Genomic DNA, 13,293 nt, shown 5'->3' on the forward strand with positions numbered 1-13,293 from the left:
CGAAATCTTTTCACCAGAAATTCCTTTCACCGTCTTTCCTTGTGAAAGTTTATTGTTAATAATTTTCCCATCGTTACCTTCCTTCATATTTATAGATACCGCTTATAGTTTTTATATATAGCTTCCTATATATTTATAGATACTTATAGTTTTGTGAGCTTTCCTCTCTCATAAATTCCCTTACAATTTCCTGAACCAACTCCAACCACGATTTCTATGCGGTATATCCAAAGCTAGAGCCAACTTTGACCTTTCAAAATCTTACCAACGGTCGCATGTTGTAATGATGTGTACATGGAGTAAAGTGCTGAATGTTCGTTTGCAGTGTTTGTGTTCGCCGAGAAGTAGAACCATACAATATCTCATCTCCAAAAAGCTTATTCCGAGTTTCTCTTGCTCCTGGTCGAAGACTACTACCCATGAGCTAATCATCAGAACGGTATAAGGAATTTTTGAAAGCGTAGGGAAGTAAACATGAGGCTTGCTGAGTTATGCAGGTTAATTTGAAAGGATTTTGCAGGGGAAATTTGATGCTGAGAATCAGAGGGTGGGTAATAAATTAGATGCACGAATCACTGCGTACTTGTGGTTGATTTTTCATGACTATAACATTGGTGTAATGGAGGAGGTTTTTGTATAAAGGTCCAGTTGGACTCACTTAATAAATATAGCTCCTGGTCTATCATTTCGCAACACCTTTTCTATGACTCGGAGTCCTGGTCCTATTATAACTGCAAGAGGTTGCCTGAAAGACTTTTTTACTCATTACTTTTTTTAACTCTGCACGAAGAGTTTTTTTTTGATTGAGCTACACATTAAGCGAAAATAGAATCACACATACATTGGAAGGCTGCGAAGATAGGTCGTGAAAAATAAGACCAGATCTACCTGTTACTTAGCAAACTCACTTATGCGTTGCGATGTAAAATTTGCAGTTTTTTAATAGTAATTTAACGTGCACTCCTTCATTATTGTCCTGAGTATACTACCAGTATTCATTGTTGCTGCTCATATTCGGAAAAATATATTGCAATCGACTAATCCGGTGATAGCAACGGGGAGAAGAAATATTGTACAGCTTGATTCGATTTTATGAGGGGAGGATGTTGTTAAAATTTGACTTACACATCGAGAAAAATTGCATCTATTGTTGAATGTGAACAAATTTTTCATTTTTAAACTTTTTCTCAATAATTTGGATCGGAACGCAAATTTTAATTTTCATGTTTATGATGATTCAATGTTAAAATTTTCAAGGTAGAAAAACATCTGAATTTCTTGATAAAAATGTCACTAAGTACTTGGGCATTGAAAATCTAATCGGACTTCTTATTATGTAAATAATCCATACGTCACCCGCGAAAGGCCACAGGGGTGGTCACCGCCGAGGTCAAAGTTGTGGAAAAAGAGAAAATTTTCTTCCAAGGTGTCCAACCTTAAGTTTTCAACGTGCATAAATCAATAGATTGATTATATGGAAGTATAATTATGCATAGAGCAAAAATAAGTGCAAAAATTCCTTGTGCCTTTTAATGCTTAAGTCATAAGCTCCCTCATTCTAGTTTTTTTACCAGCGCAGTGTGTAAATCTGTGGGTAATAAACCATATTTGGTTATTAACTTGTTTCTCATTGCCAATAATTATGTGAAATATACAATGAGAAATATGCTCTACAAGAAGTTGCTGCAGCCGTCTGTCAGTTTTAGTGATTTATTTATTTAAAGTGGTCCAAAAATAGATCAAGTACTCATACTAGCCAAAAAACAATTAGCAAATAGTAAACAGAACGTTGACTACAATGAAAAAAATATTTAACAATATTTTCAAATCTATACTTGAAGCCCTTTTCCAAACACTCACTCATACAATTGCAGTGAAGTTTTCTCGGGTTTCGCACCGAGTCAGGTCCTCCATTTGGAGGACCTGACACGGTGCGAAACCCGAGAAAACTTCATTGCAATTGTTCGCCGGGAAAAAACCAAAAATTATATCACTCATACAAATGTTTGGGGTGAACGAGGCGAGATACGACAAAAAGTCTTATGACGACCCCCTCTAAAATTGTCTGAAACCCCTGGAGAAATTGTGAAAACACTAAATTTCCCTTTATCACTCTGTCTATTCATTTAAAATTGTGTCAACCTTTTTTTTTTGGGATTGAATTGAATAATTTTGAGACTCTGTCAGACTCGTAGAAATTTATTTTATTTTTTTAGTCTCTCAGAAAAACGTTGCTCTTCTGTGAAAAATTATTTTCATATTGTAACCAACATACCATGCGTTCGTTATACTTGAAAGTGGAAATATTGCTCATATCTTATCTAGCGAAAAGTAAACGATCCTTAAGTAAACAAACGGTTGACAAAAAGCGTAAGACCTTCCATAGTGGACATAACAGGCCGTAGGCATCTTGCGGAGGAGTCTGGCAGGGCAGAGCCCCCCCAATGAGCAAAAATGTTTTACAAACATAGAAATAGTAGTATTTATTGGGTGGTACGAGGAGTGGGCGGAAAATTACGTTGGAGATGGTGCAATATAAATGAGGGATAAAAAAAAGGATCAAAATTTGTAGCATATTTTGATTTGGGGTTAATGGAAGAAGGGAGTCTGAATAGAAAAGAACGCTTAGAGATAGAAATGCGTGGTTTGAAACAATCAAATTGCTCACTCGACCTCGTCGTGTCCGATAAAAGGAAAACGAAGCGGGTATAGAGAATGGTCAGATGATCTTTATTTTTTCATTAATAATATTAATGAAGACTTTCCCGTTATTGAGGACACGGCGATCAGCCAGAAATGCATTACTAATAGAGGATCTAATATGAAAAAGGAATCATAATGATCGGTCTAAAGAATACAAACTGCCAACTTTTCCTGCTGTTAATGCTTTATTTCAAGTAATATGATATATTAATGGAGCAGTTAGTAAAAAATTAATGACAAGTGTTTCATGAAAGAGAAAATAAATTATATTTATCAATTTTACTTCAAGTTTAAGGTAAACACGATGGGCATTCCACAATGAAACAAAATATCTGTAATTTTGTCGAATGTTTACTCTGTTGCAATGCATTCCGAAAGAAAACGCACTCTGAAAAAGCATGTTGATAAAAAATTGCAGCATATAATGAGTTGTCTATTGCATCGTCAGTGGGAATTACAATTGAAATTAATATCAAGGATTTTGTAAAAAAAAGTATGTTTATATAAGAACTGTGCAAATAAACTTTGAAACTGTGCAATTTTTCCTCATGAACATTGAATTAGTGAATACAATTTATAATGATTTAATAATAGATATTGATTGAGTTGGAACGGTCGAAAATGCCGGTGCTAATAATTTTAACGTATTTTAATGAATGCTTCAATAAGTAAATATCAGGGTGCATTACGTCAAAAAGCTGACGGTGGAAACATGTGTGTGTAATGTAATTTCAATTTCTATGTTTCACATTCCACTCCCCTCACACCAATTCCATATGCCCCCACGACCTATCTCGGCCTGGGTATAAATACTGGGAGAGTGCTCGTTTTATCACCTTGAAAATGACGTAATATTTGGAAACTATGGTCGGTAGTTGAGTTTCGAATTAAAAGTGTTGAAATTACCATCTGTGTTCTTTTATCATGGACAAGATCATTTCTTATAACATTCTTGGATGACGCGTGTACTAATAGGCATTCAGTATAATATACATCAAGAGGGGAACTTGTTACGACCCCCGGGTCATGCTAATTAAAATATTTTCAATGAGCCTAACAATATTTATTCTTATGTTTTCTTTAATGGTCCATACGGAAGCTTATAACTTCTATGGTTATATATATGTATAAATAACCATAGAAGTTTCACAAAGTTTATACGGAATTTATCAGTTACTATCTCTCAGGTACTAAAATCAGTTGGTTTAAATTAAAAACTGAAGAATAGTTAAAGTGTTTATTCAGTTCTTCATGGGATTCAATTAAGTTAAGATCGAAGTTGTCCATATGGTTTGGCTTTGTAGATATTGGATAGCGATATTGGGTGCAAGGGCAGACCCAGGATTTTTTCTGGGGGGTCACGAGGGTCTGACAGCAAACGGTCTTCTTACATTTGATTTTAAAAACATACAAGAATTAGTGTGCAAAACATTCTCTTTATTTTAATGCGAATGTTACTATGAATTTAAATGATTGACGCTCTGTTATACGAAAAAAAAACGATCGAATTGATAGCCACATTGACTATGTTTTTAATTTTTTTAACCATTTAAAAACCCAGAGCTGTTTCTGGGAGAAATCAAATTTCAAGATTTTTCGTTTTGAACACTTGAAAATTTTGCACTCAATGATAATTATCCTGGCAGCTAAATATGTCGTCATTATAGTTTACACTACAAAATAATATTTAGTTTAGATATCTCCTAAATAGAGCTGAAAGTTTAAACATATTTTATGTTGCCTTGAAGCAACATTGGGTTACAAAGGTTTAAGCCTCCTCGGGGGGTGAGGGGGACAATCCCCTCCCATAAATCCGCCTAAGTTTGGGTGAGTATTAAAATAGGGGAGGAAGCTTGAGCTATATATAACTTTTCAGACCTTGTTTGGAAAACGCTTAGTTTGGTATCGAAACGTGATTGGTTTAATCACGGAGCTAGAGCGCTCGCTGGAAAGAGCAGAAAATCACGTTAAAGGTAGATGGGTTTATTTGATCAGCTTTACTGGTCAAGTGCTGCAGTTATGCGAACAGTCGCTAACAGGTCGCTGCGTCGCGACGTTAAAATCTGAAGTTGACTTTGCAGAAAATTAATCACTAAAGCCGTATCACCAAAAAAGTGGTTGAATTTATTATGGCCATAAAACTCATGAAATTTGATTCCAGGAGAGAGCGGTTTAAATATTCATTTTCTCTAAAGCGATCTTTTAGGCTAACTGCGGTCTGATCTATTCCATTACGGACTCGAAAAATATTGCAGAAATATTGCAGCAGATGTGATTGTGTTTATGAATGGGGAAATTAAAACTTCTCTTATATTTACTAGCTTATATTATGAAGAGGCGTTTCATACGATATTTGTCCGATAAATACGAACTTGAAGTTATTTTTGTTGTATCATTGATGTTGTTGATTTTATATATATATCCAATTAGTTAAACAATTAAATGTTAAAAATTAAAACTATTTTCAATTATTAATTCCATATGCGTTTAAGGTTAGAGGGGTTAATGTGATTAGCGTGACTGGTGCATTGCTGCAGTTATGAGAGCAGTCGCTGAAGGCCGTTTTACACGGGGCACGGAATTGTTCAGGTCAGAGCTGCATTAATTTCTAAAATGGCGTGGAATTGCGCGAATGCATGAACAAAATTAGAACAGGGGCTGTTTTGCCGTCTCGCATCCACGCATTCTCGCATGTGCTCTAGCAATTCACCGCTTTACACGACGCAATTTTGATTGCGCCTTCGCACGTACGTCAGATTGCGCAATTCCGTGTACCGTGTAAAACGGGCTTAACAGGTCGTTGCGTAGCGACGTTGATATCTAAAGCTGACCACGAAGAAAATTAATCATGAGAGTCGTATCACCAAAAGGTGGTAGATTTTATAGTGAGCATAGAACTCATAAAATTTGATTCCAGAAGAGTGTGGTCGATAGATGCGCATAAAATGTAGTCGGGGCAACTTTTTCAAACCTTGAAGATTTCTTGTACAATTAACTTTTTCTTATGCCACTTCTTTAAATTGCAAGAGTTTTATTTAGTTTTCTGGTGGGATCAATTAATTCTCAGGCAGTCGGATGACCATTTTCTCCAAAAATGATGAACTGCCGTTGTATTAACTTCCATCTGGAAAGCGAGCTGAGTTTTACATCACCCAAGTCTGTTTCAGGGACACAGGAAAGAGGGGAGTCAATCAGAAAATGTCCTGGGGTTAGGATAGAGAAAAAAAAAGTGGTATAAATAAAAAAATAATGTCCAAGAAATCGGTTAAAGTTTACCGTTAATAGGACAACGATAATGTCTGTTTCTATCCATCTTTGATCCATTGAACCTAAACGTAATGTTTTTTATGCATAATCTATTATTATTTTTAGTTTTCAATTAATTTGTTTTACAATTCAAAAAATAGCACAATAAGACAACGGGGAGCCGTTTGAAGATTTTTTGCCAGACGCTATTTTGAGTTTTCAAAGCTATAGTTACGCCAGGTTAAACTGTTATGACCGAGCAAAAATGCACGCTAGCGACTTCCTTAAGGTCCCCTTTCTAACAAGCCGAAGGCTTTCAGTACCTCTGGGAGTTTTCCGATTGCCAATGAGTTTTTCTTAGAAATGTGTATTTATGGGCTCAAAAACGATGCGCAATTTCCAATATCAATGGTACTCCTCCTTTGATAAAAGTTCATTCTAGTTGTTTACGTGTATGTAGCTACGTACTCGCTTTTTCTCTGCCAGTTACAACAATTTTTGTCATCCGTTTGCTGCTTAGCGATCGTTTTTTACGGTGACCTCTGACCTACTTAAATTGAATCCTAGGAATTCCAAACAGTTATTGGCTTCCATGCTATCTGAATGTTACAAGGTGTGGACTAATGGCTGCAAATTTGACTTTTGTGCCATTATGCCGGTTTCACATGGTCAAAATTTGCTTCAAATTCTATTCAAGATTCATTTATCAAGGTTTTTCGAATGGAAATGACGTCATTGAAACGTCATGATGGCAGCCATGCTGTCTTGAAACCTCTTTGAATGCTTCTTCGCCATCGAATTTCTCTCGTCTTGAACGGTTCTAAAATTTGTCGAATATTAAATCAGTTTGAAGCCTCTTGGCCAATAGCGAGCGACCATTGGCCCTACCAGAATTCCACTAGCTTCTTCTGCTTCCGCAAGGAATAAAACCAGATACAACTATCAACATGGCCTCCTGGAGTACATACAAGCAGTGGAACTCTTAATTAATGCCTATGAAGAAAATAGGTGCCTCTACGAAATCTCATCCCCAGAATACCACAATAAGGAGAAGAGGAATGCTGCCCTGAAGGCAATGGTTGCTTTTTTAGCAGATGTGAGTAAATTATTTCAGTATTATATCTTTCAATTCAATGAAGTTGGCGATTTAACGGTACGTGTGAACTATAAACATTTTAATTTGGTTGTCCTCTCCAACGAACTTTCTTGGCTCGAAATTCGTAAATTGTGCAGTGGTGATGTGTTCAGCGTTATGAAGGGCTAATGAATACTTTAATATTTTTTGGGGTCGATGGTGATGGTTTTCCATACGGACCACGTGCATTATAAAGCCTTGTTATGTTAATGGATTCGGCGTAAAATCGCCAACTTCGATGAATTGAAAGATATAACACTGAAATGATTTACCTACATCAGAAAATATGCTCAAGTCGCATTACGTTGCTATATTGTTTTACACATTGCAGCTGCGGCGCTTCAAATTCGTCATTGACGTCTTTGAACGTGTGAAAGTCCTTCCAATGACTCTTGATAAAATATTCTTGAATCGCCGTCTTGAATTATCTTTGGCGCAGTTTGACGCTCAATTTTTCTTGTTCAACGTTTATTCAACAAGGAATATTGGGTGGTGTGAAACCGACTTTAACAAGTTCCTTCACGATGTTCAAGTTCCTTGTTACCATCGATAATTATTTGACCCCATAACACATCCTAAAATGTTTGGAGACATTTGGCAACACTGTAATGAATAGAAAATTTCATCATCATTAGTCAACAATCCTAAGATTGGTTTGACGCAGCTCTCCATTTCTCTCCCCTATCCGCTAATCTTTTCATAGCTACATATTTCTTCTCTTTTACATCCTTTATAACCTGTCCTATATAACTCATTCGGGGCCGTCCCTTGCCCTTTTTCCCTTCCACTTGTCCTTCAACGATTGTCTTCATCAAACCATCGTGCCTCAAAATGTGGCCAACTAAGTTGTCCCTTCTTCTGCTTAATGTTTTTAGGAGGCTTCTCTTTTCTCCCACTCTTCTTAGCACTTTCTCTCTCTTTCTCATAGAAAATTTAGTCTTGCGAAAATTTTTATTAGGGTTTCAGACGATTTTAGAGGGGGTGGATCTTATGTTTTTTTTGTTGCAACTCGTCTTGTTCACCCCAAACCTTCCTTTTTATGAATTCAGTCAGTCATTCATTGGTCGGAAGTGGGTTTATAGCATAGTGACAACAATGAAGTGAAATTTTTCATCTTCATCCATTAGTTCTCTGCCCACTGACGGGTCCCAAACAACAACATAATCTCCACCTTTTCCTGTCCATGACCTCCTCTTTCACTCCTCATACCTTCTTCCTTACCTCACATTTCAAAAGCGTTGATCCAATTCCTATCTCTTCTTCCCAAGATCCACGCTTCACACCACTCCACACACAGAATTTCATCAGTGCCTTCCTCAGATCTAGGTTCGTGCTACTCCTAGGTACTGCATAAAACATTTCTATTCTTATTAAATTCTACCTTGCCCGTAGCTATTCTTGTGTTTACCCCTGTCTCCCCGCGGCCTCCTGACTTGGCTTACTCTAAAGATCACAATGGACTGAAAACTTATATATAGGACTGACATAAGTGTCACCCTTCCTGCTTACACCATATTATGTAAAAGAGCCCAGGCCCAGGGGAAGAGGGGGCAGGATTGTTGCCTCATCTGGGCCTGGTTAAATAAACAAAAAGTCAAGTCAAGTCTGTCTCACTCCTCCAGTCTTCAGTCATATTTTTAGTGGGAAAGAAAATATATTTTTACTCTAAATAAAGATGAAACATCAGCCAATGCTTTTGGCGTCATTTTTGCCAAGCACCGCTTCACTTTAAAAGGTAAAAATTACTCCTTGTACTCCTTCGATCATCTCCGAGTTTCATTCCGCTCAACGCTAAAATCATGTTCAATAAACAATGAGAATTTTAGCGAAATTCGGTAAAACTCGGGCCTGGCCGAGCGATTTTGGAAACAAAACATTTAAGGAATCACTTTGAACTCTGTACGTGGTACAGTGGCGGTGCAAGGGGGGGTCTGGACCCCCTCCCCGAATTATAAAAAAACAATTATTTTTCTACATGAAAGAAAACAACATATTAAAAAATCATGAATTTACAAAATATTTCTTTAAAAAATGAAGTATTTTCGATTATGAAAAGTTTTAAGATTAGTTAAAAACCCATTCCTTAGTACCTTGCTTTTCAAATATTTCCCCCCCTTGGTTTTGGACCCCCCAGAACGACACTCCTAGCTAAGCACTGACGCGGTAAAATATTTCTTTAATGCATGCGTCGTCTCACCGTTGATCTACATAGTAGGTACTCCGCGAGCCACCTCAAGGGTGTTTGGCAGGTGGTAATATCACCAGCATGTAACATGCAAGAGAATACCCACTTGCATTTACCTAACGGTCATAAAAATGTAACGCATATTAACAAATTATGCCTCCTCAATTATGCAAAGGCGAAACTTGCCAACTACTGATGAGGGGAATCTGCCTAAGAAGCTAGACAAAACATGCGGTTAGAAATACTAAGAAAATTTAAAAACATACATTAAGGAATACAAAAGTTAGTAGGCTAAAGTACAAGTCAAGTTACATATTAGTAAGTCCTGGCTACCGTCAGCTACCTATTAGTAGTAAGCTTCTGTTATGGTCTCTTATCGTTTGCAGAAAAAATGACCTGTGTTCTTCAGTGTATTTCTCTTATTTTATTTTTATGATCTGATCTACCGTAGTATGTTGGCGTTCATAAGATATGGATAACTTCGCCGGAAAATAAACTGCACTTTTGGGAAATTTTTTTGCTTTTATCAATAAAGGAAATAGGAATACATAAGTTAGTAGGCTACACTACAAGTCAACTAACCTGTTAGTAAGTCCTATAGCTGCCGATACAGCCTCTTATCGATCGTTATATGCTAGCTGCATTGGAAAATAGGATGTCTATCTGAATACTAAATTGATTTCACCTGATCAAGTATTCGACCATCACAAAGTGGCCTAGACCGGTTCAGCAACTTATGCGTCCTCTCCCATTGTGAATTTGTAGAAGTTTCAAAGGCATTTGACATATTCGCTTCGTGGTGTCCCCTTTCTCCAAAATAATCCCTCTTGAATTCCCTCATAACGTCGCAACGCCTCGGAGTGAGTCTCGGTTGACGTCAAAGCTTGGACGTTTGTGAGTCTACGTGGGACGCAGGAGCACCAAGAAAAGTTGTGGGCCCTTTGAACATGTCCAAGGAGGTTATCGGAAGTAAATTGAAGTGGAATTAGGCCCAAGCATGTAGGTACTTTGAATTTTCCCAGAGCAAACGCCCATGCATTTCAATATGGCTTTTTGGCTTAAATATAGGCTGTTGTGTCCGGGTAGCTCTTGAGGTTTTAGTTCAAGAATTACGTGACCTTGATGAGAACATACCATGGATATAACGTCCATTATTGTAAGCCTGTATTCCAGTTTCTTAAAGTATTCTACCGGTTTATTAAAATAAATAAAAGATCGTTGCACTTTTCCACAAGAATTTTCCAAGTACTAAGATCTTTTATTTATTTAAATATGTCTAACTTCCACCAATTGAAGCCTGAATCTGTTGAACTTATTCTACCGATTAAGGTAGGTTTCTATGAAGTAATTAAGAAGTATTCTGGCGGCCTTCTTTCCTTCATGGACTTCCCTCTTCGATTAACAGTATTCTATTTCATTCTATTTATAAGTCCTATTCTCTTCCTTCCTCTCCCTCGTTTACCCGACATTCAACCCTCGATAAAACTGCCTTCAACGTCTCCTGCCCATGTATTTTTGAGATCATTTTCGGTGATATTTTGGTTAATAAAATGCAATGTTCCACTTCTTATGTAACTAATCGTTAATTATTTGGCCGGTATTAATGCACTGTTATCATTTCCGATTATAATCACAATCTATATTGAAACTGTACAAGTAAGAGAGCTTTCAAATTTTTTGAACGTACATTTTTTGCCACTTTTGACCCATCCACAAAATAAGTCTTACTTGAACCAGTGCCCCACTTTCTAATGGATTCACTTATTCAGTTTTAGTTTTCTTTTGTAGTGCATTTTAGTATGACTTCTCTTTCTTTCAAAAAATTTGAAGCCTTTAAAAAAATGACAATATTTGTTAAAAACAAAAGAAAAAATACATAAAGCTTCGAAAATCCAAGCAAAACAATTGGAAAAATCGAAAAAATGAAAAGTACTATAGAATGAACAAAAGAAAAACGTCTATTATGGAAATAAAAAATAAAATAATAGTTAGGCCATTGTTCAGTTCGTATTGTTCCAATATTTTTTGTTAGGATTAGTTGGTCCAATCATTAACAGTAATCTAGTTCATAAGCCTCCTTTTCTCATAAATAACACATGACACTAGTCACGCAAACATGTCATTTTTATTTTAATTATTTTTCGTAACACGGTTAGTGGTGAAATTCACTAATTCTTGATTTACTTTGTGGTATTCCATCATAGGTTTTCCTGGAAATCAGACAGTTACTTATACCACTTATTTTTTATCAGAGCGCGACCCGGGTTTCAATGAATTATCATCATCATCATCATTATTAATGAATTTAGTATGACATGCATGAGGCACAGAGCTCAGGGAAACATGTCTTAATATACACCTATTAAAACTGGCTAAGATCGGAAAGTTTTCTTCATTTTATAAGGTTTTAATAATCCTTATTCAAGCCCAGCGCTACCAGCTAGCATGGTACTCAGCTACCTGCCAGCATCCTGCGTCGTATCAGCGCTCAGAGCCTCGCCCCATGGTTACATCACTTGCGGCAGCGGGAACCAGAACGACGTCACACGGAGATTACCCGGCATTCATGCTTACCCGTCGCGTTTTCGCGCGCTTGAAAATTTTCACTTTTCATTTAATCGCGAAAAATAGATATCGTCATTTAAAAATTTAAAAGCGTAAAATGCGTACTCCAGGAGTAATAATCTTTCGATTTAGGCAATAAAAAATTAAAGGAAACCACCCTATTGTGCGAAAAATCCACAGAGAAAAATCATTCGCCTTGACCGGGATTCAAACCCGGATCCGCCAATTTCCCACCTTGGCCGGTAGTGTTCACAAATATCCACCGGGAGGTATTACGTCCCCATAGATTAACTGGCTGAAGAACTCGGAAATCGGGAGTTCCAGGTTCGAATCGTGTTCAAGGCGAATGATTTTTTTCTCTCTGGATTTTTAGCATCATTACCATTTCATCATCTTGTTTTGATGATGTGTACATATCAGCGCCATAAGTTATCAGTGGTCGTATTGGGTTTTAATAAATCTTTAGTTTTTTTTCATAACAGCGAAATTTAATTGGGGAGAGGTGCATGTACAAAATTTAACCTTACGTCTTAAAGTAGATTTCAAATTTACAAATCCCTCTCCCTAGTAAGTACGATGTCCTGATACATCACATCATTTTTCTCTGGTATTTCTACTCCTGATGAGTTAAAACCAACCTCGAAATATAAAAATCGGGGCCACGAATTGATTAAAATATTACCTATGATCAAAACTCTATAACCATTTTGAAGCATTATTTCCAAGCCTTTTGGGAGACTCGATTTACCGCTTTCCTGACAGTTACTCTAGTTATTTGCACATCCAAGCTCCTGGCTTTATATGGTAAACGTAGCACCAGGGCGAATAGAAGTGTAACGATCCAATTGCTCTCTGCAATGGAACAGCGATCCCCTTAGCATGTTGGTGAATATCTTCCATTCCAGGCCGCATAATATTATGAAGTGTATCGGTTCAGTTGAATATTGCTCGGGGTGTATCGGAGGGCGTGAGAGGCTAGCAATGCAATAACGACGTTTATTTTAGGCGTGACAAAGTGACGTGTATTTTAGGTGAGTGGACTCCCCCCTATGAAAAAATTTTGTAAACCTACATAAAATTTGTATACATTCTTATGCAATTGTCATGGCAATGTATAAGAATGTATGCAAATTTTATACAGGTTTATACAATTTTTTCATAGGGGCTGTAATCGAAGCTCACCACAATGAAAAGCTCAGGTGTGTTTTCCTGTATCCCTTCAGGGAATGCTTGATATACCGTAACTATTAAAAAATTTGACAGACGATTGCCAAAATTTTGCGAAAAAAAACATTTTTTTTTGTCATTTCAAACAATGTTTTCGCATAAAAATATTTGGTAGTTTTTCCAAATTATTATGGATTCTTCATGTGCGCAATTATTCTACTTAAACCAAGTTAAAACTATAAACTGCTAAATACCTCTTGTTTAAAAGAAACCGAACAAAATATACGGAACA

The 13,293-nt window shown here is 36.8% G+C and overlaps 1 protein-coding gene across 1 annotated transcript in view; it reads left to right on the forward strand.

Annotated features, from left to right (window-relative positions):
• Positions 1-13,293, forward strand: part of LOC124168682 (thyrotropin-releasing hormone receptor-like) — a 101,765-nt gene that overhangs the window by 72,080 nt on the left and 16,392 nt on the right. The window lies entirely within an intron of this gene.

Source organism: Ischnura elegans, chromosome 12, assembly GCF_921293095.1.
Source record: "Ischnura elegans chromosome 12, ioIscEleg1.1, whole genome shotgun sequence".
NCBI classification, from domain to species: Eukaryota; Metazoa; Arthropoda; class Insecta; order Odonata; family Coenagrionidae; genus Ischnura; species Ischnura elegans.